A 27,108-nucleotide genomic window follows, 5' to 3' on the forward strand; every position below is an offset into this window, starting at 1 on the left:
GGGACTTCTGCGGTCGGTCAGGAAATGAACAAGCTCTGTGAAGTTGGAAGGCACTTAGGGAATAAAGAACAGGACTCCATCCTATGGCAGTCCCTTCTCTCCCTCGTCTCTCTTTGTCTGCATTTCCTTTTAACATGCCAGTGGTCAAAGTGAATAATGATGTTTTTGTTGTTGTTTAAGAGAAGCCCTTGAAAGCCATTCTGAGACTGAGGTCCAGAAATCTAATCTTTGTTTGATTCTGTGTTTAGTGGGGATTCAAATCCCAACTTAATTTAATCTTTTGACTTATCCTGCAGGTACTGCCTGATTATATTCCATTGCCACCAGTAATAGGATTGCAGGGACAGAATCTTGCTATTAGCACTTTGAGAAACAAAAGCAGAACAGAAACCTTCGCTGGTATTAGTCAATGAAACCTGCCGTAAATGAATGACTACCTCCCCCAGCATTTTCCCCACTGCCTCATTTTAATAAGCTATTGCAAGGATTCATATAGAAAGTTGCAGATCCCATCGATCTTCAGAAAACCTGGAATTTCAACTAAAATGCAGAACCTGAAATCCTCTGCCAATAGATATGTTAAAACAGGAACCCCCCACAACAGACAGGTTGTAGTAATGACTTGTTAGTAATTTTGATGATCTCCTCGTATGTCCGTTCTTCTTAGGGTTTTATGATAGTTGGTGATTTTTAATCAACAGAGAAATAACACAGGGCCTAGTGAGGTGGAAAAGGTTTCCATCTCTGTAAATTAGGCTTTGTGGGTTATAGTCTTCTTGCCAGTTGGTGACCACAGAGGAGTTAATAACCCCTCTCTGGTTTCGTTTTCTCATCCATGAAATGGGGACAGCGATGTTACCTATCTCAGGGGATTTTTGAAGGATTCAATGAAATACTGCATGGAAAGCCCTTGGGAAATTTGTTAGCTCATAGAAAATAGACAAGAAATAGTACCTATTCTAGCGATTAAGAAAAGAAAAAGAAAATTCAGAGAAGTGGAAGAAAGAAACGTAACGCTCCCGTTGTGTGCTCTTCCTTTAAGATCCTCCAAGTTCATTCAAGTTCATTTTCTATGAGGAAGGTGGAGCGTGTTCTATGGGGGGGGAGGGGGGAAGCAGAGTGTAAAAGCCAGTTGACAAGGAAACATGTAAAAAGGTTCTTAAACTCAATAGTGATCTTTAAAATTTTTGTCAATGTTTACTTATTCTCGAGAGAGGCAGACAGAGCGTGAATGGGGTTGGGGCAGAGAGAGAGAGAGAGAGACACAGAATCTGAAGCAGGGTCCAGGCTCCGAGCTGTCGGCACAGAGCCCGACGCGGGGCTCGAACTCACAAACCACAAGACCACGACCTGAGCCAAAGTTGGACACTTGACCTACTGAGTCACCCAGGCACCCCAACAGTGATCTTTAAAACCAAGGAGTATCAGATTTTTACCCGGCAGGTGAACAGAGATGAAAACTATGTCAATACGCGTTGCTGTGGAGGGGTGCTGAGATGATATATTTATAACCATAGGGGCCTTCCTTGCATGTAGCAGTGGCCTATTTCAACTGATTTTAGCAAGACGGTAATTTGTCATAATGTTATTGGGTCACTCACAGCATTTCTGGGAAAGCTGGGAATGAAGTCCAGGACTAGTGGCCAGCCACATGGCCTCAGGCGACATACACAAGTAGCCCCCAGCACTAGGTCCTGCCATGTGGCCTGTCAATACTCCATGACATTGAGTGCTGTCTCAGCTCCCTGCCAGTGTTCCTCTAAGAACCTGCTCTGAGGCTCAGAACCCGACAGCTACTGGGAGGATGTCCCTGCAGCATTTTGCTTCTTTGCCTCACCAGCTCCCATTCTAATATTGGGCAGGTCTGGGCATCTCAGTGCAAGAGCTGACACAACACCTTGGCTTCAAAGCAACATGGAGACATAAACATGACCATTTCAGCAGCTATAGGGGAAGGCAGCCTCCACCGCAAAACCGAGGGGATTCTTTCAACATAAAAAAGAGTCTATAGTATAAAGGGGAAAATATATTTGCACCATTGAAGGACAGCGTTTTATATTACCCATGAGAGTATAGCGTGGTTTATTCTTTATCTGAAAGCAATTTTGCAATATGCTTCAAGAGGCTTAAAATCGTTCAGATCCTTTGACTTTCTAATAATCCCACTTCTGGTCATTTATCCAAAAGAAGTTATCAGAGAAGCAAATACTTATGTACAAGGACGTTCCCTTGAGAGCTTCGTATCTTGATCCAAACAAGTTGACAATCCCTAAATTTTTTAACAATTAGAGGATGATCCAACAATGTTAGGTCTATCATTTTAAATATTATTTAAACTAAGGGGAAAAGTAGGAACCGCGAAAGCTCACATTTCCAATGCAATTTTGTGCTGGATGCTGTTTTAAGAGCTCCCCATTGTCCAACCCAATGGCACATTGTCACCAAACTGGCACGTGTTAAGTGCTATTTTCTGAGGCACAGAAGTTAAGTGCTATTTTCAAAGGGAATTGAAGTAAATCGCCTCAAGGGAAGAGGAGAGAGGAAAGGAACAGGGCTTGTAGAAGTACCTGTTGAATAGCCGCAGAGTTGTTCAAGGTGGTGGGTACACTTCTCTTTGTTTGAGAATCTCCCCAACGTGTACCTTTGTTTCAGCAATAGGAAGCAGATTGTCAGGGTCCACGGCAGTGAAGCAGTGACATTTCTTTTTTTATTTTTCAGCTTATTTATTTATTTGTTTATTGAGAGAGACAGAGAGACAGGGACAGAGAGAGAGAGAGAGAGAGAGAGAGAGAGAGAGAGAGAGAACGAGTGGGGAAAGGGAGAGAGAATCCCAGGCAGGCTCCGCACTGTCAGCACAGAATCTGCTGCAGGACCCGAACGCAAACCATGGGATCATGACCTGAGACAAAATCAGACACAACTGACTGAACCACCCAGGTGCCCTCTAAACACTAACATTTCTGATCTCCCTTTTGGAGCTGGACTCTTTCCTTCCCATATGCCAACCAGATAATGTTTCTTTTAATCCCCAGCCTCACTCCTCATTCATCACTCTCTATAAAGATGAACTGTTGTTTGCCTTAAAAAAAAAATCTATTTTATTTTAAAATGGTTTTATATTTACAGAACAATTGCAACAACAGTATAGAGTTCCTGTCTACCCCACACCCAGTTGAACACCTGACGTTAGAACAGACATTAGAACACCTGACATTAGACATTTTTCACAATGAATAAACCAATACCAATACACTATTATTAACTAACGTCAATACTATTTTTCAGTTTTCCTTAGTCTTTACCTAATGTCCTTTTTCTGTTCCAGGAGCTAACCCAAGATGTCACATAACACTTAGCCATCATGTCTCCTTGGGCTCCTCCTGGCTGGGATAATTAGTCACTTACCATATTTTTTAATAATTTTTTTTTTAACGTTTATTTATTTTTGAGACAGAGACAGAGCATGAACAGGGGAGGGGCAGAGAGAGAGGGAGACACAGAATCTGAAACAGGCTCCAGGCTCTGAGCGGTCAGCACAGAGCCCGACGCGGGGCTTGAACTCACGGGCCGCGAGATCATGACCTGAGCCGAAGTCGGACGCTTAACCGACCAAGCCACCCAGGAGCCCCAATTTTTGACAACCAGTTTCGAGGAACACTGGTCAAGGATTTTGTAGAATGTTCCCCAACGAGGATTTGTCTGATGTTTTTCTCATGATTAGACTAGCGTCAGAGATTTTGGGGAGGAAGACCAAAAAGTGCCATTTTCATCACGTGATTGTACATACTATCAACACAACTTATCACCATTAATATTAACCTAGATCACCTGGCTCAGGTAGTGTTGGTGAGGTGTTTCCAATACAAGGGGACCCTCCATTTTCCATACTGTGCTCTTTGGAAGGAAGTCACTATGCAGCCCTACATCTGAGAAGAGGGGAGTTATGGCCCCTCTCCTTGAAAGCATAGGATCTACATAAATTATCTGGAGTTCTCTCACATGGGATATTTGTCTATTCTTTCCCATTCATTTGTTTATTCAATCATTTATATCAGCAAGACTCATGAATATTCGTATTACACTTTGGGCCAAAACTACCTTTTTTTTTTTTTTTTTTTTTTGCTCATATTGTTTGCTCTTAAATATCAGTAACAACACTGGATAAAACCATTGTCCAACCCAAACCCTGAGATACCTGAAGGCAGTTAAGAGCCAATATCCAACAAATATTTATTGAGCACCTACCGTGCACCAAAATCACATGGCTTTCTGCAGCAGATAATAATGCAGTTGACCATCAACCTTTTTATTGTTATTATTATTATCCTTTGTCCAAGATCAGGTCTTTAATCTCAGCATGGAGCCAATCTGTCCAACGACCGGCTTCCGTGGCCCTTCCTTTAAAGGCTTCCTTGTGGAAATGTCTCTAACACACATCCATTCACTGGTGTGTTAGTGGGATCAAAAGCTTTCCCTAGTCTCCCATCCAGTACTCTAGGTCAGCAGCCTCTCTCATTCTTCACCATGCAGATTTCTTATCTTTCACCGGCTCCTTAAATGTCTCCCCATTCAGCATTGACATTGTTCTTCTGAATAACGCGTAATTGGAAAGAAGATTCTAACGCATGGACTCGTTCATCTTTCTTCTCTTTCATTTCCAAACTTACACATACCGACTTCCCCCACCACTCTCTTTCATTATGCCTCCCATAATCCAAAGCCAGTTTCCTCACCTCTGTTCTTGTTCCTCGCCTATTTCCCTGGAGACTAACTCCATTAAATATCCAATTCCTGCTCTTTTAATCTTCTGTCATTCTCAACCTGCAAACACATCCACTTTCATCATTGTTATCAATGCTAACATTTTTTTCAGTTCTTAACTATGTGCCAGATATTGTGATGAGCACTTTATAAGTGTTCCATTTAATCCTAACGTCAACCCCATAATGTAAGCAATATCATTAGCCTCGTTTTACAAAACAGGAAATAGGCTCTATGAGATAAAGGGATTTGACCAATATCTTGTCACTGGAAAGTGGCAAAGCCAAGGAGGACCTTACAGCAAGGTTCTGCAGAAATGCTCTGATCTTCCCATTGACTCAAAGGGTTGTTTTCTCTGCCTCTCACTGACTTTGTTCTGAGCAAAATATAAAATACACTTCGCACAATTTTCCCCTCCACCATACCACAAACATACTAATTCGTACCTCTCCTTCAAAGAGTCAATGTTCAAGTAAATTTAAAAACAACCATATTAAATCCTCAATCCTCTCCAGAGGGGACGGCAGAGGAGGCAGCAAGAACAACAAATAAACCTTGCAAACAAAAATGTGGATTATCCAAAGTCACTAGGCGGTAAGTTTTAAGCCAGGCTAGGTGGGAGAAAACGGTATGCTTAACACATGCATAATGACAAGTATCTCAACAAATGACATCGTCAGGGGTAAGAGTGTGAAAGGTCAGAGGAGGGAAGATATGTATCTTGGGTCCCCAGGATGAATGCAAAGTTAAGAAAACAGGGCTTTGATGTTAGCCTCAAATGCTTTTGATTTCTTTTCTTACCTTTCTTTTTTTTTCTTTCTTTCTTTCTTTCTTTTTTTCTTTTTTTTTTTTTAATGGACGAAAGAAGCCTTCTAACCAGCGAGGTAAATAGCTCACGGGTTATTTATTTTATCTCTATTCCTAGTTAAATTGAGTTCAAAATAATTAGATAACCCTGGAAAAGCCGCGACTGGTACTGCTAATTCCACCTAATGATTTTCCCGTGTAGTTGCCCAGTGAAAGGGGTTATCTGTGAAAACAAGCTTTAAACTATTAATAGAGTAAAATTACAGCTTCAGCAGCTAACCCCAGGTAACATGGTTGTGGTAGGGTATTAAGACTCCGGGTTGGGGGCCAAGTTGCTCACTTCTCCCAAATGACCTTTCTTTTCTTACGCGGAGTTGACGGTTCCATACCAGACCTAACGGTTAACTTGCTCTCGACACCTTACACTATTTGTGGCCTTAATTGAGGGACCTAAGCAAACAAATTAATCACCCTGGCCCATAAAAATGACAGAATTCATATGGTAGCATTCTTCATTCTCTCCAATTTGTTTTCCTGAAATCCCCGCAGCGATTTATTTGCTGAATATGCGAGTTTTCCCCCCTTATGAAAATTACAAATTGTTGTCAAGGTTAACGAGTTAATATTCTCATTCAATATTTATTTTATGGGGAGACGGCAGAAGCACAACTATTCCTGTACTTCTTTCCACTGCAAAGTCTGGTTTCTTAATCAAAATGACAAGGACACTGTCCTTTGTATGATACTTGGAATCATCGAGACTAAAAAATGAGCTTTATTAATCAACAGACCCTGATTAATTATTATAAAGTGTGGTGCCTACATTTCTGTACATTTTAATAATTCCTGCAGAAGGCTAACAATGTCCCCGGAGACTTGGAGGCTTTGGAGTTTGAATGTTTCTAAGCAATGTCACAATAAATAGTCGAGAGGAACAGTGTTCTTTCTCTAAGCCACTTTGCTTCAAACCGACAAACCAGGGAAAACCTTCTTTTTCCTATTTCCCATCTATAATTCATCATTTGCATACAAAGTAAGGAGCCAAGAGCCAGCAGCTTCATCAGCTTTCAAAATACCAGGGGACAGAGAGGGTGATTTATCGCAGGCCACGTGATCTAGTTCACATAATCAGAATATTTCTGCAGAAAACATCCTGACATGCTTTCTTGATAAGAGTGACCACACAGAAGACCAACGGGAGAAAGGCCAGGGGTCTGAGAACCTCCTGTGAGCTGTGATTCCCGGACCTCCTTTCCCAGACACGCCCAGTCGGAGTCCCTGTCAATAATGGGACATAGCCCATCCCAAAGGCTGCAGGCATACATGCGGTTTTAAGGCTTCTGAACCACTCCTTTAAAGTATCGTGCCAAAAAAAAAAAAAAAAAAAAAAAAAAAAAAAAAAAAAAATTAAAATTAAAATAAATTAAAAAAAAACATAAAAATAAAATAAAATAAAATACCATGAGAAAATCACCTACAGCCATGGAGATACTCTCTGTCTTGACTGTGGGGTTACCTCAGGGCATATGTTAGACAAAAGCATGGGCTCGTGCCCTTAAGATCTGTGCATTTCACTGTATATCAATTTGACCTCAGTTTACATGTTGGAAAAAAAGAGCTTAGAGGAAATAAGAAGAGAATTAAAACAGCTATGTATCTATGTCTCTAACATCATTATCATCATCATCATGAGATATATGTATATGTAAATATATGTACGTGTGTATATAAAGGTATATATATTTGTACGCATGTGCGTGCGTATACATATACCCACAGTCTATGACCCGCCACATTCTCCTGCTTCTTGTTCTCAAAATGGTTCTCAAAATACACAGCATATAATAAACATGCTGGAGCTGCAGCCATTGCATCAACATTCCAAAGGGGGGGAAGGCCAGGAAGCAGGAGAAAGCAAAGAAGAGTTAGATGTTCCATTTTCATCTTCCACATACAGACCTGCGCTTTCGGCTCATTGGCCACCAGGTGTTACATGGCCCCTGCTGGGATCCAGTATGGTTGGGAGATGCTGCCTCTTCCCCTGGCTCACAACCTGAATGATATTGGATACTTGTATCAAAGGAAGTAAGGGAAGATTAGATGTTAGGAAAGCGATGCCATGCGATGAGCAGAGGAGGAGCCGTCTCCACACCAAGGTTCATAGTAGAAACTAAGTTGACTTCAAGAGCATCAGAGATACTATGTTTCTTCTTGCAAATTGGAATATATGGCCTGAGGGGCGCCTGGGTGGCTCAGTCGGTTAAGCGTCCGACTTCAGCTCAGGTCACGATCTCACCGTCCGTGAGTTCGAGCCCCGCGTCGGGCTCTGGGCTGATGGCCCAGAGCCTGGAGCCTGCTTCCGGTTCTGTGTCTCCCTCTCTCTCTGCCCCTCCCCCGTTCATGCTCTGTCTCTCTCTGTCTCAAAAATAAATAAACGTTAAAAAAAATTAAAAAAAAAAAAAAAAAAAAAAAAGGAATATATGGCCTGAGATCTGCACCAGCTTCATCTTTTTTTAAAATTTTTTTTTCATGTTTATTTATTCTGAGAGTGAGACAGAGCACGAGCAGGGGAGGGGCAGAGAGAGAGGGAGACACAGAATCCGAAGCGGGTTCCAGGCTCTGAGCTGTCAGCCCAGAGCCTGACGCAGGGGTCTTGAACCCACGAACCGTGAGATCATGACCTGAGCTGAAACTAAGAGCCAGATGCTTAACCGACTGAGGCACCCAGGCCCCTAGCTTCATCTTTTATAACGTAACTCCTTGAGTGGGAGAGACAAGGATGTGGCCACAGACAGAGCTCATAGATTTGGGAAAAGCACACAGACTTTCTTTTCCATGGTGGAGCCCCAGTAACTATCACAATGTGCAGTTTTAACAGTTATGAATTACTTTCAGAGTTACCTCTCAGTAAAACTCTTCTTAGACTTCACCAAAGTCCAGATGCCCCCTCTGGAAATCCTACAGGTGACTCCATCGCCCAAACCAGATGTTACCATGGTAAAAAAATTGATCCTGAACACCTGGTCTGCACATTCCAAAGAAACACAAGAGGGGGGAAATGTGATTCTACCCTCATGATGTTTCTGGAAGGCAGTCCCTCTTCCTTTTTCAAGTCAGGCGTTTCTATCACATGTATGATAGAATCCTTATAAAACATCTATCGGATACCTTCACGGGACTCAAGCAGTATGAGTTCAGGACACCTGCAGGTGCCCAGGTCAGAGTTTCATGGCTTTTCCTGCACACTTTTGCGATAGAAGCTCAGTGGGTACATCTCAGGGCTCTGGAATCCTGGGCCTCATCACTGTGCTTCCATTTTACCCCGTAAAGTACAAGTTCAAATCACAGATAAGAAGTAAATGAGATTATGATGTTAGCTTTCTCCAGAGATAACAGCAGTCCAGGTCATAAAACTACCATATGGCAGATTTGGCAGTCTTTCCTGAGTGCCATGGATTAATTATCACATAGACAGACTCCAGTCCCCATTTGCAAGCAGCTTGGTCCCCCTGTGGCAGAGATTGGCAACCCGGTGAAGGCGAGAGCTTGTATTATGTTTGGCCGGGACACGATGTGACCTTACTGTGGCCAGTTCTGTCATCTCTTAACATTTCGCTCATGATTAAGTTTATCATTTCAAATAAACACAAAATGTCAGGTCTCTGGGTCTACTTAACATGGAGAGCCAAAATAGACCTCTCTTTGATTTAAAAGGGTCCAGGCCAAGGAACGATCTGATTAGCTCTCCCATCTGACTTTTATTAGAGCTATCAGATAATACAGTGAGGGCAAAATCCTTGCTCCAACTGGCTAGTTGCCACAAACCAGACCCCCACAGGGTATCTGCCACATTTCCCTTGACATCTCCAGGTTACTAACTCAAAGCGGTGGTCACTGGATCGATCCTCCTGGAGTTTTGCCTTTCATCCTGGCACCTACCCACCCTGAGTCAATTCTGCCCACGTTTATCCCGGTTCTCCATCCGTGGAGGATGCCTGATTGGCCTGGACCTTTCTTCTGTTCTGACTCTCGCTGATGAGGACAGATCAGAGTGCTTGTCAACCTCTGCCCATCTGGGGCTCCAGTAAATATTCCAATTCTCTCAACAGACACCTTGCCACCATTTGATGCTGGACACAGGGTGTTGAATGATTTACTTCTCAAGTGCTTCTTCACTCAACTGAAACCACCAAGCAGAAGGCTTGAGGGGAAATGCTCTGAGTCAGTTTAGCTCTAAAGACGTTGCTGTAGATGAGGGGCGACCAGTTGACGTTTGTACCGAAGGTGCTGGAGACTTCCAACACTTCTGCCTTTGGTCCAGTCTCCAGTTTGTTTTGTGGTTACATCATGAATAGCTGTGCTAGTCGATATCATATAACTACAGACTCTGTGCAGCTTTTCAGTCTAGAGCAGAAGTCAAAGCCTCTGACTGCGCTGAGCTCATTCATCCGTTCATTTATTCAGTAAGCATTAAAATGCTTGCTCTGGCTCCATCCTGTCATCATGCCGCTCTTCCTCTTCATCCTGCAGTCCAGTGGGCCTTCCCTTTGAGCTTTGGACAAGCTGAGGTCCTTCCTCCCCAGGGAGACTTCTGCCCTGTTTCTTAATTCAATGTCTCCCTTCTCCATTCTATTTGACCGTAGCTTGCCTGCTTACCTTTGATTCGTTTTCACATCTCAACTCAAGGGTCCCTTCCTCAGAAAGTAAAAGGGAAATCCCATGGTCTGCCTTCACAACAAGAAGTAGAAGCAAAGAATAAAAACAATGATCACAGTTGTAATTAAGAAACTGTGCTGATGACTTATTAAATATTAACCTCCCTCGCCAGCACGTAAGCTTCGTGAAAGTCGTGACTCTGTTTTGATTGATGCTGATCCTCGATGCCTAGCCCAGTGTCTTGCCCGAAGTGATGCTCAATAAATATTTGTTTATTGATACACTGAGCACTTACATGTGTCTCCAGGAGGGCTGCTGCTGAAGTGTGGGGAGAAGTGTTCCTGGAGGAGCTCACAGGTAAGGCATGAAGGGAAAACAAACAAAGGATGGCAATCGGTGTAGAAAATACTATAATACATTGCAGGTCCTGCAATGGGTAAAAGGTTGGTATTAAAATACGTAGATTTCCAATACCCTTTACCACATTGCTATAACCCTCACTAACACCTTTGAGGGGAAGGTAGATACAGATACAGATTTTTTTTTTAAAGCCAATTTTCAATTCATTGAACTTGTCAAACAAATAATACCGTGAAAGCCTAAGTGCTCTTGATTTTCAAGAACCAGGCTTGGTTCAGAGGAAAAGAAGTGGTTTTATCAGAATTCCAAATATCAATGGAAGAGCTTAAAAGACTGTGGAAATGCTGTTTCATAAGGAAAGCAAAACAAGAGGAGCAGATATATGATGATGTTGTAGTCTTATTATCACCTGGTAAAGAAATTTTCTTTAAAAAATTACACTGGGTGAGAGACGAGTTTTGGAGAACAGTATCTAAGAAGCAGCCCCAGCCTTTCTCCCCTCATAAAGAACAACGTTTAGTGGGAGAAGTCGGGTGTCGGACAAATTCTCAGATAGGTTTGGAAAATCCTGGGTCATGAGTACTTGTAAGTCACTTCCTCCGGCATAGCCCAGTCAGCCTGTAAGCCACTTAGAAAAGGTTCTCTCCCATTCAACACACTACTACAAAAACATGGGACCAGCAAAACCAATATGGCGCCCACGCAGTCTATTAGCAAGGGCTGAGAGATGTGTCCAGATGCAGAGTTCCAAGAACAGTGTCACAGAGCACCGACTGTGCCAGTATGGTATGAGGAAACCAGTCAAGAGTTCCTGGGCTCCCAAGGAGCACAGGGTATACGCTTAGATGTAGAGAATAGACAAAGAATGCAGAAATGCTAACTATGAGAAGGAGATTCCAGAACACGATCCCCAAACACCAGATGAAATAACCTATTAGTAGTGGAGACCAGCAGAGCCAGAGGATGGTATGAGCCCTGGACAGTTTCTTCTTTGATGCCAGGATGACTGTCTCGTCAACAGCAATGCTTCAAAAATTATAAAACCCAGGAGGGAGGAGGATAGGTAGAGAATCTTAGACATTACTGGAAATTATTTTGGTGGTGACAGAGGTGATGAGATTAAGAGTTTTCAGCCATTGGTGGAAATCAAGGCACTTGAGTTAAAATTTTATTTTAGTTGTAGGAAGATAAGTCTACGTTTCTGCAGCACAGATTATGTGACTGTCAACATGTTGAACCTGCTACAATGCAGGTTGCCAAGAGCTAATGAAAGGAATGACCAGGTCTGTCTGTCAGTGAATAGAGGGAAGGAATTTGAGTTGGGTCATGAAACCTAAGTAAGAATGTATCCACTGAAGGTGGTCGGAAGTGAATTCCAGGCAGAGGGAGTAGCGGGTACTCAGGGAAAGGGGCACAGAAGAACACGGCCCAGTCAGGGAGCAGAAAGAAGGTCAGAGTAGCTAGAAAACATCAGCGTTTCTAAAAGAATGAGTCTGGGAAGTTGGGGTGAAGCTAAGTTAAGGAAAATATGCTCAATCCCGCAGCCTCTGAAAATGGAAGTTTTTAAGAAGAGAACGAAGTTGTCAGAGTTTTCCACAATGGGAGGGAAATGGGAATCACTTCTCTAAAGGATAATTTGGCTTTTTCTCTGCCTTAAATGCACATGACTTTGACCAAGGAATTCTGTTCTAGGAATCTGAATTAGAAATGTTAGCTTGCCCATGTCCACAAAGCTGTGTGTGCCTAAAGATGATTACTGCAACAGTGTTTAAAATAGAAAAAAAAAAGCAGGTAGCCCCAATGTTCATTGTAGGGGACTCTGATATAGTGAATGGTGAAATATTATACAAAAGTTAAAAGGCGTAAGATTCATTATTCCTGAAATTGAAAGATATCCAAGGTATAATCAAATTCCAGCTTCATCCCTTTAATAACGTATGTTCTTGAGCAATTACTTTAACCTCTATGTGCCTGTTTTCTCCTGTGCAGAACAGGGATAGGAATATGCATATCTCATAGAGTCATCACGAAGATTAAATGAGTTAATACATATAAAGGGCTTAGAAAAATATCTAATGAATATTAGACACACTATGCATTATTGTTATTATGTATTAAGATAGAAAAATAGCATAGCACAATATGCATAGTGTCATCTCGTTTGGGTTAAAAAGACATAGGAGGGCACCTGGGTGGGGGCACCTGGGTGGCTCAGTTGGTTAAGCAACCGGCTTCAGCTCAGGTCATGATTTCACAGGTAGTGAATTAGAACCCCATATGAGGCTCTCTGCTATCAGCACAGAGCCCGCTTCAGATCCTCTGCCCGCCCCCTACTCTCTCTGCCCACCCTACATGCACTGTGTCTCCCTCTCAAAATAAATAAACATTTAAAAAAACATAGGAAACTTAAGTGACTGAAGTATTTCTAATACCTTTTTTTTTAAGTAGGTTTCACACCTAACACAGAGCCCAAGGTGGAGCCTGAATTCAAAACTCTGAGATCAAGACCTGAGCTGAGATCAAGAGTCGGATGCTTAACTGACTAAGCCACCCAGATGCCCCTATAATACCTTTCTGAAAGAAGGCCAATGGAACTGTTGGCAGGTGATATATCTAGGAGTTGGAACAGATGCTCAAGACTGGCAGGGGAAGGGGGCCATTTTATCATTTTATTCCCTCCTGTACTGTTTTTCATTTAAAACACATAATATGGGAGCACCTAGGTGGCTCATCTGGTTAAGCATCCGGCTTTGTCTCAGGTCATGATCTCACAACTGGTGGGTTCGAGCCCCGTGTTGGGCTCTGTGCTGACAGCTCGGAGCCTGGAGCCTGCTTTGGATTCAGTGTCTCCCTCTCTCTGTTCCTCCCCTGTTCTCTCTCCCTCTCTCAAAAACAAATAAACATTAAAAAGATTTAAAAAATGTTTTAAACAAATAATATGCTTGCATTACTTGTAAAATGACCAAAAAAAAAAAAAAACCAACCAAATTAGGGATGATGTTCAAAATATGTATTTACTAAATCACTTGAGGTAGATCTACATGAAATAATTTCAACAAATACAATATTTAATGGAAAACGGTGGCATACAATAGATGTCCCGGTCATTAGGATGCTGTAACAGGTTTGGAAATTCTCCAGCTCAAAACAAAATGACCACGGCCCTGTGTTCCATTCAAAGTGCCACCTTGGAGGTGGAAAGAAAAGGCTTCCAATTATTATTATCATTACTATCAAATATTAACTATAATTATTAAATATTATGTCAATATAATTATCATTATCATTATTATCTTAGCTTCATAATGTACTAGCATAGTGACCTTGGCAGGTTTTATAACTTCTCTGGCTTCTTTTTCCTTTGAGTATAATAATGGTCCTTGGCCCCAGGTAGCAGTGAGGATTAAATGAGATAATGCATGTAAAGCACTTTGCAAAGTGGTTAGCATAGAGTAAGGGCTCAAAATGCATAATAATAATAATAATAATAATAATAATAATAATAATAAATCACCTCTTCTTATATATATTTTAAATTTTTTTAATGTTTATTTCTTTTTGAGAAAGAGAGAGAGAGAGCACAAACAGAGAGAGAGGGAGACACAGAATCCGAAGCAGGCTCCAGGCTCTGAGCTGTCAGCACAGAGCCTGATGCGGGGCTTGAACTCACAAATCATGAGATCATGACCTGAGCCAAAGTCGGACACTTAACTGACTGAACCACCCAGGCGCCCGACACCTCTTCTTATATTAACCATACTCAAGGTCATTTTCCCCCACTGAGGCCATTCTACTGAACCCCATGCAAAGGAAGAACTGATTCAAAGAAGTCTCTAAGAAATTTGAGCTTCTTTCTTATGGACACCATTCTCTACATGGAGAGCTTAACCCTTCTGATAATGGAGATACCTGATTTAAAAAAGAATAGTTAATGAAAAATTGACCTACCACGTTCTAAGAATTTTGAAGCTCAGAAACTCTGGCAGATGAATATATTTGGATAAAATTCACTTCCAACTCCTTACAAAAACGAAAGCAAATAAAACGACAACAGTTGCTTTCTCTGCTCAAAAGAAAATGTCCCATGTCCCTGTCCTTTGATGAGATGATATCAAGAAGCCATCATTCAGTGCCAATTCATGAGAATCAGCAATGTACTGTAGTAAGATTAAGTCATGGCAGGGATGCAGGACAGGGGTGTAATTAACACTGATGAGTGCTTGGATTTTTTTAAAACCAACATCAGGAAAACCACGCAAAACTACACTGTAATGTAAAACATTCTCCTGAGCTGGCAGGGGAGTGGACAGCATGACCCACAGGGTCTCTGTTCCAACTCGAATTGCTATTATTCTCTGGGATGTGATGTCTTAATCAGAAACAATAGCTTGTCTAATTGACTAAGGTTGGGGGGAGCCCTGCTACCTCTCGCAGATATCTCAACAGCGAGCGCAGTAAATGAGTAATGCAGTGAAATTAAGAAAGGACAATTCAGACAGTGAGATCAATTAGATTGTGAACAGTCATACAAGCAGAGGCCCAGAAGCTTCTTCACTTGAAGTGCTTAACACTAGAAAGGTGACACAGAGACATTTTCTGCAGAATTATCTTTTATTTGCAAGATTCCATGGGCTATTTCTTTTCAAGAGTAATATTGAAGAATGGCTCACATTTATGATGTGCCTCTCACTTAAGGAGTTAAAAAATATTCACATATATTATGTGTATATCTCTAGTCGCCATCACAAAATAATTTATTATAATCCCAAATTTGCAGATGTGGAAATTAAGCCAAGAGTGATCTATTATCTCTAAAAAAACCATATATATTATCATACGTAAAGTAAAATATAATATACGAAATATCTTAAATGAGAAATAATAGTCCTGGTACAAAACCCTAATGTTCCCTCTTATATATGAGGAATATTGCACATACACCATATAGCGTAGCTATTTTTGTTCAAAGCCTTGCTGGCATGTAGCTGGACAAAAGCAGGAGAATCTTCTCTCTGAAAGTCAGTTTGTTAGAGAGGATTTGCTTATGCAGTTTGAATATGGTTTTTCCATAAGTTTGACTGCCAAGTTAGAATGCAGTTTGAAAGCAAAGGATATGGGACTGAGAGCCAAGAGGCCTGCCACTTCCTGACTAGGCATGTGATTTTTTGGACAGGTCACTAAACGTCTCTGGAGTGACATTTCCTTAAAGTTTCCACTGCCAAGGACTCGCTTCCTCTCTCCCCTTTCTCTTCCATCCCAAGAAATGCACACTTATCAATTGCACTGCATTTACTATGTATCAGACCAACCATCACAACCCCTTACTTATTATTATTATTATTATTATTATTATTATTGCTATTTGCTCATCACCTGCCAATAAGAACCTGATTAGAAGGCAACCGTTATTATTATACTCAAGTGAACCAACAACTTGATCTGTTGCTTTATTCTGGGTAAGATGTACATTAATACTGTAGAATATTAAAATGGGTCCATGCCTCTCCATTCCTCCCTATAGGTCTTCTACAGGTTCAGGAACCCCAAGTCGGGAGCCACCAGACCAGGTTCCTCCAACTCCAATGAACAAAGAAGAGGTGAGAAAGGACAGGGCTGATCTGAGAGCCTTGGTCCTCTCAACAGCTCAGAGCTATTCTGTTTCACTACAATTGCCATTGGTGTGGGATACCTAGAACCAGATTGAGAGACCTTCCAAACTTTAGATAGAAACTGGAAATCCCAGCTTCTGTGCAAAACGTCATGTTTAAATGTGGGTTACCCTGTATTCATCAAGTCTCAGATGACATCGTTCAAAATGCATCGTAATTTCTGAGGAATTAAGAGGTAAAAAAAAAATGTTTCCTAGAAGTTTTTAATCATTTTCTTTTAAAATTATTTTTACTTAGAATTTTGAAATTTAATTTAAAATTTTGTAAGACATAATTTCTATGTAAAAGGATCATGGGGCTAAGTATGACCTTTGGGTCACCAGCTGTTGCTATTGTCGTCGTTGTTGTTTGACTTCCGCCTAGTCTCCATGTTCTCCAGTGTCCCTTCTTGCTCTGTTATTCGACTACTCAGTCAAAACACTGAGATGATCATAAACGTAAACCTCTTAAAATATAACCTTCCCCAGGAAAACCAGTAGGTGAAACAGATTAATCGAGAACTCAGTGAGTCCTAGATAGACGTATCGAACACATCCCACTTTAAATAAGCTTATATAGAACTAAATAAGAGTTGGTTACAGCTTGATTCATTGACAAAGCTGAATAATGCATAATATTATTATGCTTCATCTAAAATTGATAAAGGATTTATCTATTGTTATTGAGTTACATTTTATATTTTAAAGCCATGATTTGTATTTTCAGGGCTCAAATATTTTCATAGAGTATCAGAAAACTTTTAGCCCCCCAGCCCTCAGCTTGTGTTGCTTCATAGATGAAATGGCCATATGCAAAGCACCGGTCTATTTCATCCTTCAAGTGAGGACCCATTACTTGCCAGGAGAGTGTGCGTGCTACGTCACTTTGTCCTCAAATAACACTTTGAGGTAGGTATTACACACGTAGCTTCAGCTTGCTAAGAAGGAAATTTGGACATGATAAAAAGACTGACTCAGAATCATAGCTGATTATGCTGTCCCTTTCTGGTTCCTTCTATACCAGCCCCTCATTTGCAGTGTCTTGGGAGGCTAAGCAGTATACACTACTATCAAGGGTTCATCTTCCCAAAGCTTCTGGTTGGATTTGGCCAATAGGGAACACCACCGATAAATTAGAGGGGAAAAAAGAGAGGGTGATCTCAGTGTATTTCCCTTTAGCTCCCTCCCTGTGTGGAGCAGAACCCTCTTGAGATAAGGTGGTCATCTCCACATGGCCCTTGGTCTCTTGAGTCTACCCACCTCTCCTTCCTCTTGCCTCTGAGGCACAAGGGTCACAAAAGGGCCTCTCTGTGAGTATTCCTTGGGTCTCCCTCTATCCTGGCGGCTTCTCTATACCTGCCCACAGTTTTGTAAATAGTCCCTTTATTTAACTCTCTTCAAAAATCTCCTTATTTTTGTGGGTGCCAAGCCCAGACAGCTCCAAGAACCAACCAGAGTTTCAAGCCCAGGTCCTAATAACTCAGAATCAAAAATACTTTCCAGCAAACCACACAGAGCTTCCCAAATTATCTCCTTAGGAAAGCTCTGAGCCTGTGGTATTACAAGTCTGTTTTTAAAGGGGGAGGGGGGAAGGAAACACTTAATAAGATAGACAATTATTTCCTGTCATGTAACATCTTCTTCACTAATGTCAAATACCATTTCTTTGAGAACCATCTAGTACCTTTGAACTGTTCGGAAGAAAAACGCTATGTAAATCCAAGGTATTAATAGCGTATCATTTTTGCCTAGTGATAAAAGCCCCAGCGTCACAAGGCTACTACAGGATAAAACCATTTCAACAGGAGAAAATCTTCAGGAAACAGATTCTACTACAAAGACATTCAGTTTGCTTAAAAAGTATAGGTTTGCTGAACTCATAAAGGTGTTAGAGGATTTGCTAATGCGAGGAGGAACGCAAGATTACCTGTACGTGGAGAATGGAATGTTCTGTTTCCCCTGTCACAGTCGGCGGTGTCATTAATTGCATAGGTAGTCACCTGGGGCTGCTTGGGTGCACCTCAATGTTTGGTTCCTACCGACATTATACAACAACTTCTCTCAATGCCAATAATATCCCCCTCTTATTGTTTTCAGCCACACGGTTTCTATTTATATTCTAAGTAACTCACCAGGCAATTCTGGGTTCCGGTTTATTTTTCCGTAAAACGAATGATAATACAGTACAAAGTAAAAGAACAAATGCTTTTCATAAACACTTACTTGGACTGGGCCACCGCTAAACTGTGTCTTTGCATTTTCTCAGCGGGCATATTTTATGCAACTTAATATCTACAACATACTATACCAGTACACTTTATTATCCTCGGGTTACAGATGGGGAAACTGAGGCCCAGTGTGTTTACTTATCTTGCCCAAAGTCAGCTCAGAGACAACAGAACGCAGGCCTGAATCTCCTGCCAAAACACTCAGTTTTACGCGGGGTTACACGATCAAATGCAAACTGAGACGGGATTGCTGCACAGACTTAATGGAGCCAGCCGGGGAGGATGACAAAACTGGAAAGCAGGTGCCCCACCTAAAGGGACAGTCAATGTCCAGCTCCAGCTGAGCGATCATTCCCATAAAGAATGCGGACACAGGATAGCCATGTCTTTGGCTTTTCAAGGGAAGTGAAAATCCTGAATGTTTCTATGTGAATCTCCTGATTTTTATTTTTTTTTATTTGTTTATTTTGAAAGAGAGTGTGAGCATGAGCAGGGGAGGCGCAGAGAGAGAGGGAGAGAGAATCCCAAGCAGCCTCTGCGCTGCCAGCCCAGAGCCAGATGCGGGGTTCAATCTCATGAACTGTGAGATGATGACCAGAGCCCAGATCAAGAGTCGGATGCTTAGCTGACTGAGCCCCCCAGGTGCCCCTGAATCTCCTGATTTTTAAATGCAGGTTATCAGCTCATAAAAATAGTTTAAGTGTGCAAGCTAAGCTCACGGTCCACAGGTGTGTGTGCTGTGCCTTTCCCTCGACTTCTTGGTGTGCAAAGCCAGGAAGCTCAGCTCTATGGTACTTTGACCATCTTAGCTTCTTTCGAGGCCGGGAGCATCACACAGGTCATGGAGTTGGTCATGAGGGTGACCAAGCCATCCTCACTTGCCTGGAACTTTCCTGCTTTCAAAGCCACAGGACCCTCGCCCCAGGAAACCCCAGCCCCAGACAACATGGGGCCCTTGGCCACCCGGTCAAAGCAGAGAACTGACTTCTGGCATCTGCAAAACTCCAGAAGGTCAAATAACCTGACCTTTAGAATGTGTCCTTTCTGGGGAATCTCACTCTCCTTGGAGGTGCTAATTTGCTAAAGCTTTTGTGTTTCCACTTCAAAAATGAAGCTGCCTCTGAAGTCAGGGTGGAACATTCCCTAGGACAGGCCCCCAGAGCAAGTTTCCCAGAAACTCTCCGCAAATGAGGAGAGGAGGGCACTGGAAGGCAGGCGACGTCCCCGAGAAGGCTTCTGGTTGTTATTTGTCAGAGCATCCTAATTCGAATCCAAATGGGAGCGTGCCATTATCGGGGATTCACACAGCTCCAGGTAAACAGCTAATGAGCAGGCTGCCAGTTCCATTTTTATCAAGAGCCCTCCGAGACTCAACCGTGCCATTTCATAAAATATGCAGATGATAGTGCGGGGAGAAGAGCAAAGGCTTTGAAAATGATTCACACAACCTAAAAATGATGTTGAAAAGGGAGGAATTAAATATTCACAAAGTGAGAGAAATTAAGGCATATTAACGGTTCGAATGTGGAAATGAAATGAATAACACGCACAGAGTTGATGAGAACGGCGTGATTACGGATCTGCCCAAAGTTTCTAATTCTGACACCGTGCGGTGTGGAGGTGCCCGTGTGGCTGGTAAGGGCAACACATGAGGTATGGGACGAGGCTCACGATGCGGACGGATCAGAAGCAAAGCGAGGAAGACACAGCAGTGATTAACATGAGGCTCCGTTCTGTGCTGAGGGTGAACTCCACGTTCACAAAATGAATACTAATTACGAGCACAAAACAGACTTTAAGTTGGCCAGACGCTTGATGTTGAATGTGGCTATTAAGTCCATAATGAGGAAGGCAAGGGAAGGCGTTAAGTCTGGAGGGGCTACATTCGGTGAGGTCACCCTATCCTCCACTTTGAAAAAGGGGACAGAAAGCCAAAACTGTGGCCCATCCAAACTAGAATTAGCAGTAATTATTATATAATATGTAATGATGAGATTTAAATGGCTAACACATTTTCTCTGCTGAGATCATTTAGACATGATTCATACAAATGATGAAATTAATAGATCTTCCCCTTTCAGACTGCCAGGCAGCCTCAACTAGATTTTTCAACAGAGACGGATCCTAGTGAAATCATATGAATAGAGAGATTTACGGAAATTGCAGGAGGGATTGGTTCAGTGTAGAAGAACACACTGGGGTTTAGAGAAATTCACGCATTCCCGTTGGCGATGAATGCATTGCTCTTGGTCTTTGCTTTTTCTTTTCTTTTTTTTTTTTAATTTTTAAAAATCTACCTGTAGTTTTAAGAGGGGTTTTAGAGGTAAAGAAACCAACATCCTCCAAATAAAGAGACACAACACCGAAGGCTAAACAAATATTTACAGGGCGATAGAGCTGCCCTTCTTGAGTCAAAAATACAAAAGGACACAGTGTCTATACATACAAATACATCTTAAATAGTGACAGGGAGAGGACTCAAGAAATTTAAAATTTAACACCTACGGCAAACAATTTAAGAGATGACGGTATTTGCATAGGAGGTATTTTTGATTTCAGTGCACCTAAAATTTTCAAGAGAAAATTAAGGAAAAGGTAAATAAAAAGGAAACAAAAAGGAAAGCTCAAAGCCATCTTTGATAAAGCATTTCTTTAGCATTTCTGCTTAAAACCCATCATTGTTATCAGATTTGGGGATTTTTTTTCCCTCCTGCAGAAGTATAAGGCAGTTACGGGGGACATGAGGACTGCCAGAGATCCGCTGTGTTTTCTGAGGGGACAGTTCCCTACTCCTATTCACTGCACAGCACATGAGCAAATTAACAGGCACTTGGGGAGGAAGCCCACAGTACGAGGCTCAGGCATGTAATAATTAACATAGCCTTGCTACCTCCCTGGCATCTTGGGATGAAAATATTAATCATTCACAGCTGTGATCGCCTCAAAATCTCCTATTTTATGGCTTTGACACATCCATGAATAATGCCATTTACTATAATGTGCAGCATATCAGAAAGAATATTTTTACAGTGTGGCTGCTTCTCCAGAATTCCTGGTAAACCCAAAATGAAACCTTGGTTCCCTTCAGCATCTACAGAAAACAGAATGTGACACGGCACTACCGATCTATTCTGCTTTACTGATCACCTACTATGTGCCAGAAATTCGGTGTGTTCTTTGTCTAAGCCTTACAATGTCTCTATGAGGGCAGTGCCGTTATTGTGTCCATCCTGTACGTGATGAAATGGGGGCTTGGCAGGTTGAGGTCAAACAGCCAAAGACATAGAGGCAGGGTAGGAACCTCCATCTGCTTTGCTCCAAAGGCCGTGCTCTTCCCACAGCATGGAGTTCGAAGGCAACTTTCAATATAGCCATGACATTGGTTTCCATCATGTCCCGGGCCCCACTGGGTCTCCGGGGGATCGCCCTGGCAATTAATTCATTTAGGGAATCTGTTTGGAATTTTTTCTACTCTGCTTCATCACTTTGAGGACCTTCTTTTTCACTTTTCCTACCCTCGACTTGAGAACGCAGCTCAAGTGCACGCCCTGGCCAATGCATTCTCCACCCCACAGTTGAGACTGAGAATTTCCCAGTGAAAATCGAGCCGGGAGCTCCCTTGTCTAGAATCTTGGTACTTTTTTCCTTACACTGAGGACAGTGGTGGGCAATACAGTGCCTACGATGTCCCAGGTGATCTTAAACATCCTGTGCCCTGTGCCCCCAGCCTCATATCCTGCTTTCCTCCTTCAAGGTCTTTCACTAACATCCAGCAAAGAAAAAACCATGGGTCTCATTCCGTCTCCAGGCATCCTACATGCTGAGCTGCCTCTACCCAGAACCCCTCGGCTAATTCCTCCTTGTTCTGTCGATCTTCCTTCCCTCACATTTCACAGAGCTCTCAGAGTTGACACTTTTAACTCCCTCGTCTACTTGGAGTTTTCTAGATGTTCTCATAACTCTGTGTTCTCCCTGACCATTGTCACGATTAGGATTGTCCTCTGTATGATTGTTTGTGCCATAATATCTGGTCCCCATGGGAGATTTTTAAATTCCATGATGGCAGAGACTATGTTCTCTGGCTTATGCACATAGTAGGTGCTCAATAAATATGTATGGGAGGGAGAGAGGGAGGGAGCAAGAGAGGGGGGAGGGAGGGAGGACTGGCTGAAGCATCTTCGTTTTAACCAGAATCCTTCCTGCCTCCATTTTCTGTGTTGTCTAAGCCCGCACTGGACGTCCTTCCTTGTTGATGTTCACAGCACTTAACAACAACCAGCGACTATTGCATCATGACCACTGTTGTTTTATCAGGAGTGGGGAGGCTGAGCTTGTGTCCTCGGAGAATCATCTGACTGCAGGAGCCTTGACTCCCCTGGGGCCCCCATCCTTCTCCGCACACCTCTCTCGGAGGCTTGTAACGCTGTGTGCTGCAATTGCTTATGTGCATGGCTGCCTCCCTCCCTCACCAGACTGCAAGCTCCCCACACTCAAGGACTTACCTGGGGCGTATCTGAGTCCCTCCAGGGTCCAGCACAGGAGGTACTAGGTACATGGCTGTTAAAAAAAACAATTCCCGGCATTAATGACGCAGGGAGTCCTTGAATGAACAACTAGAGGGATTAGTAAATTGGTGAGTTAATAAAATAACTCGACACGAAAACACAGTTATTCACACAAGTATTTCCTAAAGTGGAGTTAGTGCCTTCCCCGCTGGCGGTACACAAGATAATGTTTAGGGATACGTAAGCGAACGTTTCGATTGTAGTTGCTAAGGGACAAAGAAAGAGATGTGACCAAAAAAAAAAATTAACCTGCACATTAAATCCCTTATATCATTGATGCTATTACTTAGGACGATTTAAGTTAAATAAAAATATTAAGCAAATACAGTGGTATTACAAGTGTAGGATATGGCAAAAATCATGAAAATGGTACATAAATGTGTGAGGTCGGGAGCATATGGTTTGAAAGTGAATGGGGAAAAAAAAAAAACCCTAAGATTTCATGAGCTTTTACTATGCTCCAGGTAGTGTTTTATTGTTGTTGTTGTTTAAGTGTTTACTTATTTTTGAAAGAGAGAGAGAGAGAGAGAGACTGTGCACGTGTGAGTAGGGGGTAGGCAGAGAGAGAGGGAGACAGAGGGTCTAAAGCAGGCTCCGCACTGACAACAGCGAGCCCGATGCAGGGCTTGAACCCACAAACTGCAAGATCATGACCTGAGCTGAAGTCAGATGCTTAACTGGCTGGGAGCCACTGTTCCAGGTGGTGGTTTCAGCATTTGACCTGTATTAAACTCAGGGACTCTTCATAATAGCCCTCTGAGTAAAAACTGTCCCATTTTACAGGTGAGGATAAGGAAACTGAGCTATAGAGAGGGGCAATCTTTACCCAGGGTCGTATCACCGGTAAGTGTTTGAACCAGGGTTCAAATCCAGGTGGAGCCTGAGGTCTTACATGCAGTGCCGCTCAGACTCTGGCAGAGAAGGCAGAAAGGAGCAAATGAGCAAACATGAGGGTCAGTGAGTGAAGCACGGGCTAAGGGGTCACAAGAAAGGGAATAACTGACCGCCGAGCCAAGTGCCTTTCCTGAGCATGACTCTGAACCGGGCAAGATGCCGCAAGGGACCCCGAGTCACCTTTGTTCTGTTTCTGGCCTTTCCGCAGCCACAGTAGTGCAATAGTCACCCCAGACCTCCACGTGGAGGCCAAGTTCTCCAACCACATCTACTTGTGGCTCATGAAAGGGGAAAACGCCCCATGTGTCTCCACTAGTGTCTGAGGGCCCTCCCTCTGAGCTCTGACGTCCAACTAAACAGGCGGATGTGAGGCCGACCCATTTGCTCCTGGACGATCCTGCTTGCACCCGCGTGGGAGGGGATGGGAACAGAGGGATCCTCATGGCAGCCGTCATGGCCCAGGGGATAGGACCCGAGGGCCACCCATGCCCACTCAGAAAAACACGTGTCTCTTCTCACTTAATGATTCTCTTAGAGAGTTCAGCATCCTTCCCCATGCACCAGGATCATATTGCCCATGACTTTTCAAGAATCAACCAACTCCCCTTCCCTTTCCAAACCTTCTTCTCATACTTCTCCTGCACCTCATATGTTCCCCCTCTAGCTCTTTATGCAAATCCTAAGTCTGAATTCTATCTAGGCCCCTTAGTAGCTGTGCATCACCGGGTACCTGGGTTATGGCTCCCTTCCCCAGGTGTTAAATGGAACGATATCAGCCCCCCCCCCCCTTATCGGGTCTCTGAGAGGTGGAATGATCGAATTTAAGTCACGGAAAGCACGGTAACTGGCGCGTGTTAACACTCAACATACGGTGACTTGAACCCTATAGTGGGGTTGATGGCAATGCCTATGCTCGCGAGAGCAACATTTACTTTTCCAGCTCTACACTTTATTTCGTTGTCCAGGCTTTTTCCACCAGGCGAAAGAAACTTAATTGATTCAGGCTCTCACCTCCTCCCTTTCCTTGAGGTTGAAACTTAAATTCCAGAGACCGGGTTTCTGGTCCCCGGTCACTGTTACCTGTCTATATGGATATACAACAATGTGTCCCTATTCGGTCTTGAACAGGAGAGTTAACATTGCCTCTCCTCAGCACAACGCAAGGCCCCGTCAGCAGTCCCCCGTCACTGCCAGGCCACATTCGGATGGATGTAGCTTTCTGATTCCTTCCACTTTGCCCTACAGTAGGGGAGAGCTCTGTAGGCTGCATTAGAACTATCTGCACGTCGGGGCCCCTGGGTGGCTCAGTCGGTTGAGCAGTTCTTGGGGTCGAGCCCCGCGTCCGGCTCTGTGCCGACAGCTCAGAGCCTGGAGCCCGCTTTGGCTTCTGTGTCTCCCTTTCTCTCTGCCCCTCCTCCCCTGCTCATGCTCTGTCTCCGTCTCTCTCAAAAATAAACATTAAAAAAATAATAATAAGGAACTGTCTGCACATCATCCCGCATCAGTCCAGATTTGGAAGCACAAAATATTAACGCACTGAGGCGCTTCACAGTCGAGGGAGGAGCGGAGGGTCACCTTCTCGGAATGACTCCTGAAAATGTACCGCGGCACTGGCCTGCGAACGTCAGGAGTATGGAGAATCACGAAGCTGCCACCAGAACTACCGGCTTCAAACCCACTTGTTGACTCGGGATTAAGAAGCTGCTTCACCACGGCCAGCTCGGGAGCCACCCCTGCCGCATCTGCGGTGGCGACAGCGGAGATGCTCTGCCGTCCGCCTCTGACATCCGCGAAATCAGCCTCTGGATGAGGGGACTGCTTTTAAGACGCGCCCGCAAACGCAACCTTCCCTGACCGTGCTTTCCAGAAGAAACCGCAGAAGCGGGAGGAAGGTAGCCCCCGCCTCTTTCCCACCTTCTGTTTACCAGAAAAATGCAAGGTGGTGCAAGGATGAGGAAAGGTGAACCTGCAGACAACTAGCAAAGAATTGTCCCCCCGCCTCTTCGAGGACAGGCCACTAAGACCCTGGGGATGGGACCCTGTGGTGAGCTAATGCCAGAAGAACCATACGGATGTCACAGCAAGTTCTTCACTGGTGTTGAGCAGCTGCATGAGGACAGGGGGCGACCTGGCACCTTCGGTCTTGTTTCCAGTTTTCGCAGACTCTAGGTCCGTGAATTTTGTTATGTGAGCCCTTTCCAGTGCCTTCGCCTCTCCATGTTCCCTTTACAGCCGCTCACCTGGTGTCATTAGCACCCATTTTACAGGTGAGGAAACTGAGGCCAATGTGGATGAAGGATTCAGCATCGTGTGGTTTTGTTGATGTTAAAACTTCTTCCATTTGGATCGTCCTTTAAAAAAAGAATTCCAAATTACTGATACAAGATTAGACGGGAAAGTAACTTTATTTGGAATGAGGAAATACAGGCTGCCGAATTATAAATGTTAAAGAGCCAAAATCTGGAAAAATAACTCAATATTTTAGTAACTGCCTGACATCTCTAAAAGATTTTTTCCTACATTTTTTGTGTGTGTCATGTTCTTTGTCTTGTTCTGACAGAGATTTTATAAAATATCTTTCTATAGAGGAAATAGAAAAATAACGTCATCCTTCCCCAGCAGGGTTGATCAAAACCTCTTCTATTATTGGTAGTTTATAAATGTTTATGGGAGTTTTATATCTCAGAGGCAATGTCACATACATTTTTAGAATAGTTCTCAGCTTGGGGAAGGCCTCCGTCAAGTTTCTTTCCTATGTAAGCTGTAGGATGTCGGGGATATTCCAAGTTTTCCACGGAATGACTAACCCTAAACACTCTTTGAATGAACAACCCTCAGTTACCAGTTTGTCACCGATGTCCTTATTTTATGGTGTATTCCATATTTTACTGTCTCTCGTTTATGCTGGTATTCTGTGTCATATTAGTAAGGAATTTAAGCAGTGGCATTATGATAGTTTCTTTTAATTTCCCTTAAAAGACAAAAAAATAATGTATGGTGCAATTAGTTTTTTCTTTATTTTTTAAAATTTATTTTGGGAAAGAGAGAGCACGAGCTGGGGAGGGGCAGAGAGAGAAGGAGAGAAAGAATCCCAAACGGCCTCCGCACCGACACGGGCTTGAACCCACAAACTGAGATCATGACCTGAGCCAAAACCAAGAGCCAACAATGGAACTCCGCCCAGGATGGT

General features: G+C 43.1%; 1 long non-coding RNA gene across 1 annotated transcript; it reads right to left on the bottom strand.

Annotated features, from left to right (window-relative positions):
- LOC128773446 (uncharacterized) lies at positions 1-26,271 on the bottom strand. Its single transcript, XR_008417685.1, has 3 exons — positions 26,159-26,271; positions 22,962-23,016; positions 1-35 (listed from the first exon to the last, which is right to left on the bottom strand). It is a non-coding gene; the product is annotated as an uncharacterized LOC128773446 (long non-coding RNA).
- Between the last annotated feature and the right edge of the window lie 837 nt (positions 26,272-27,108).

Source organism: Panthera pardus, unplaced genomic scaffold (genome assembly GCF_024362965.1).
Source record: "Panthera pardus isolate Hobbes unplaced genomic scaffold, ASM2436296v1 HiC_scaffold_25, whole genome shotgun sequence".
Classification (NCBI taxonomy): Eukaryota; Metazoa; Chordata; class Mammalia; order Carnivora; family Felidae; genus Panthera; species Panthera pardus.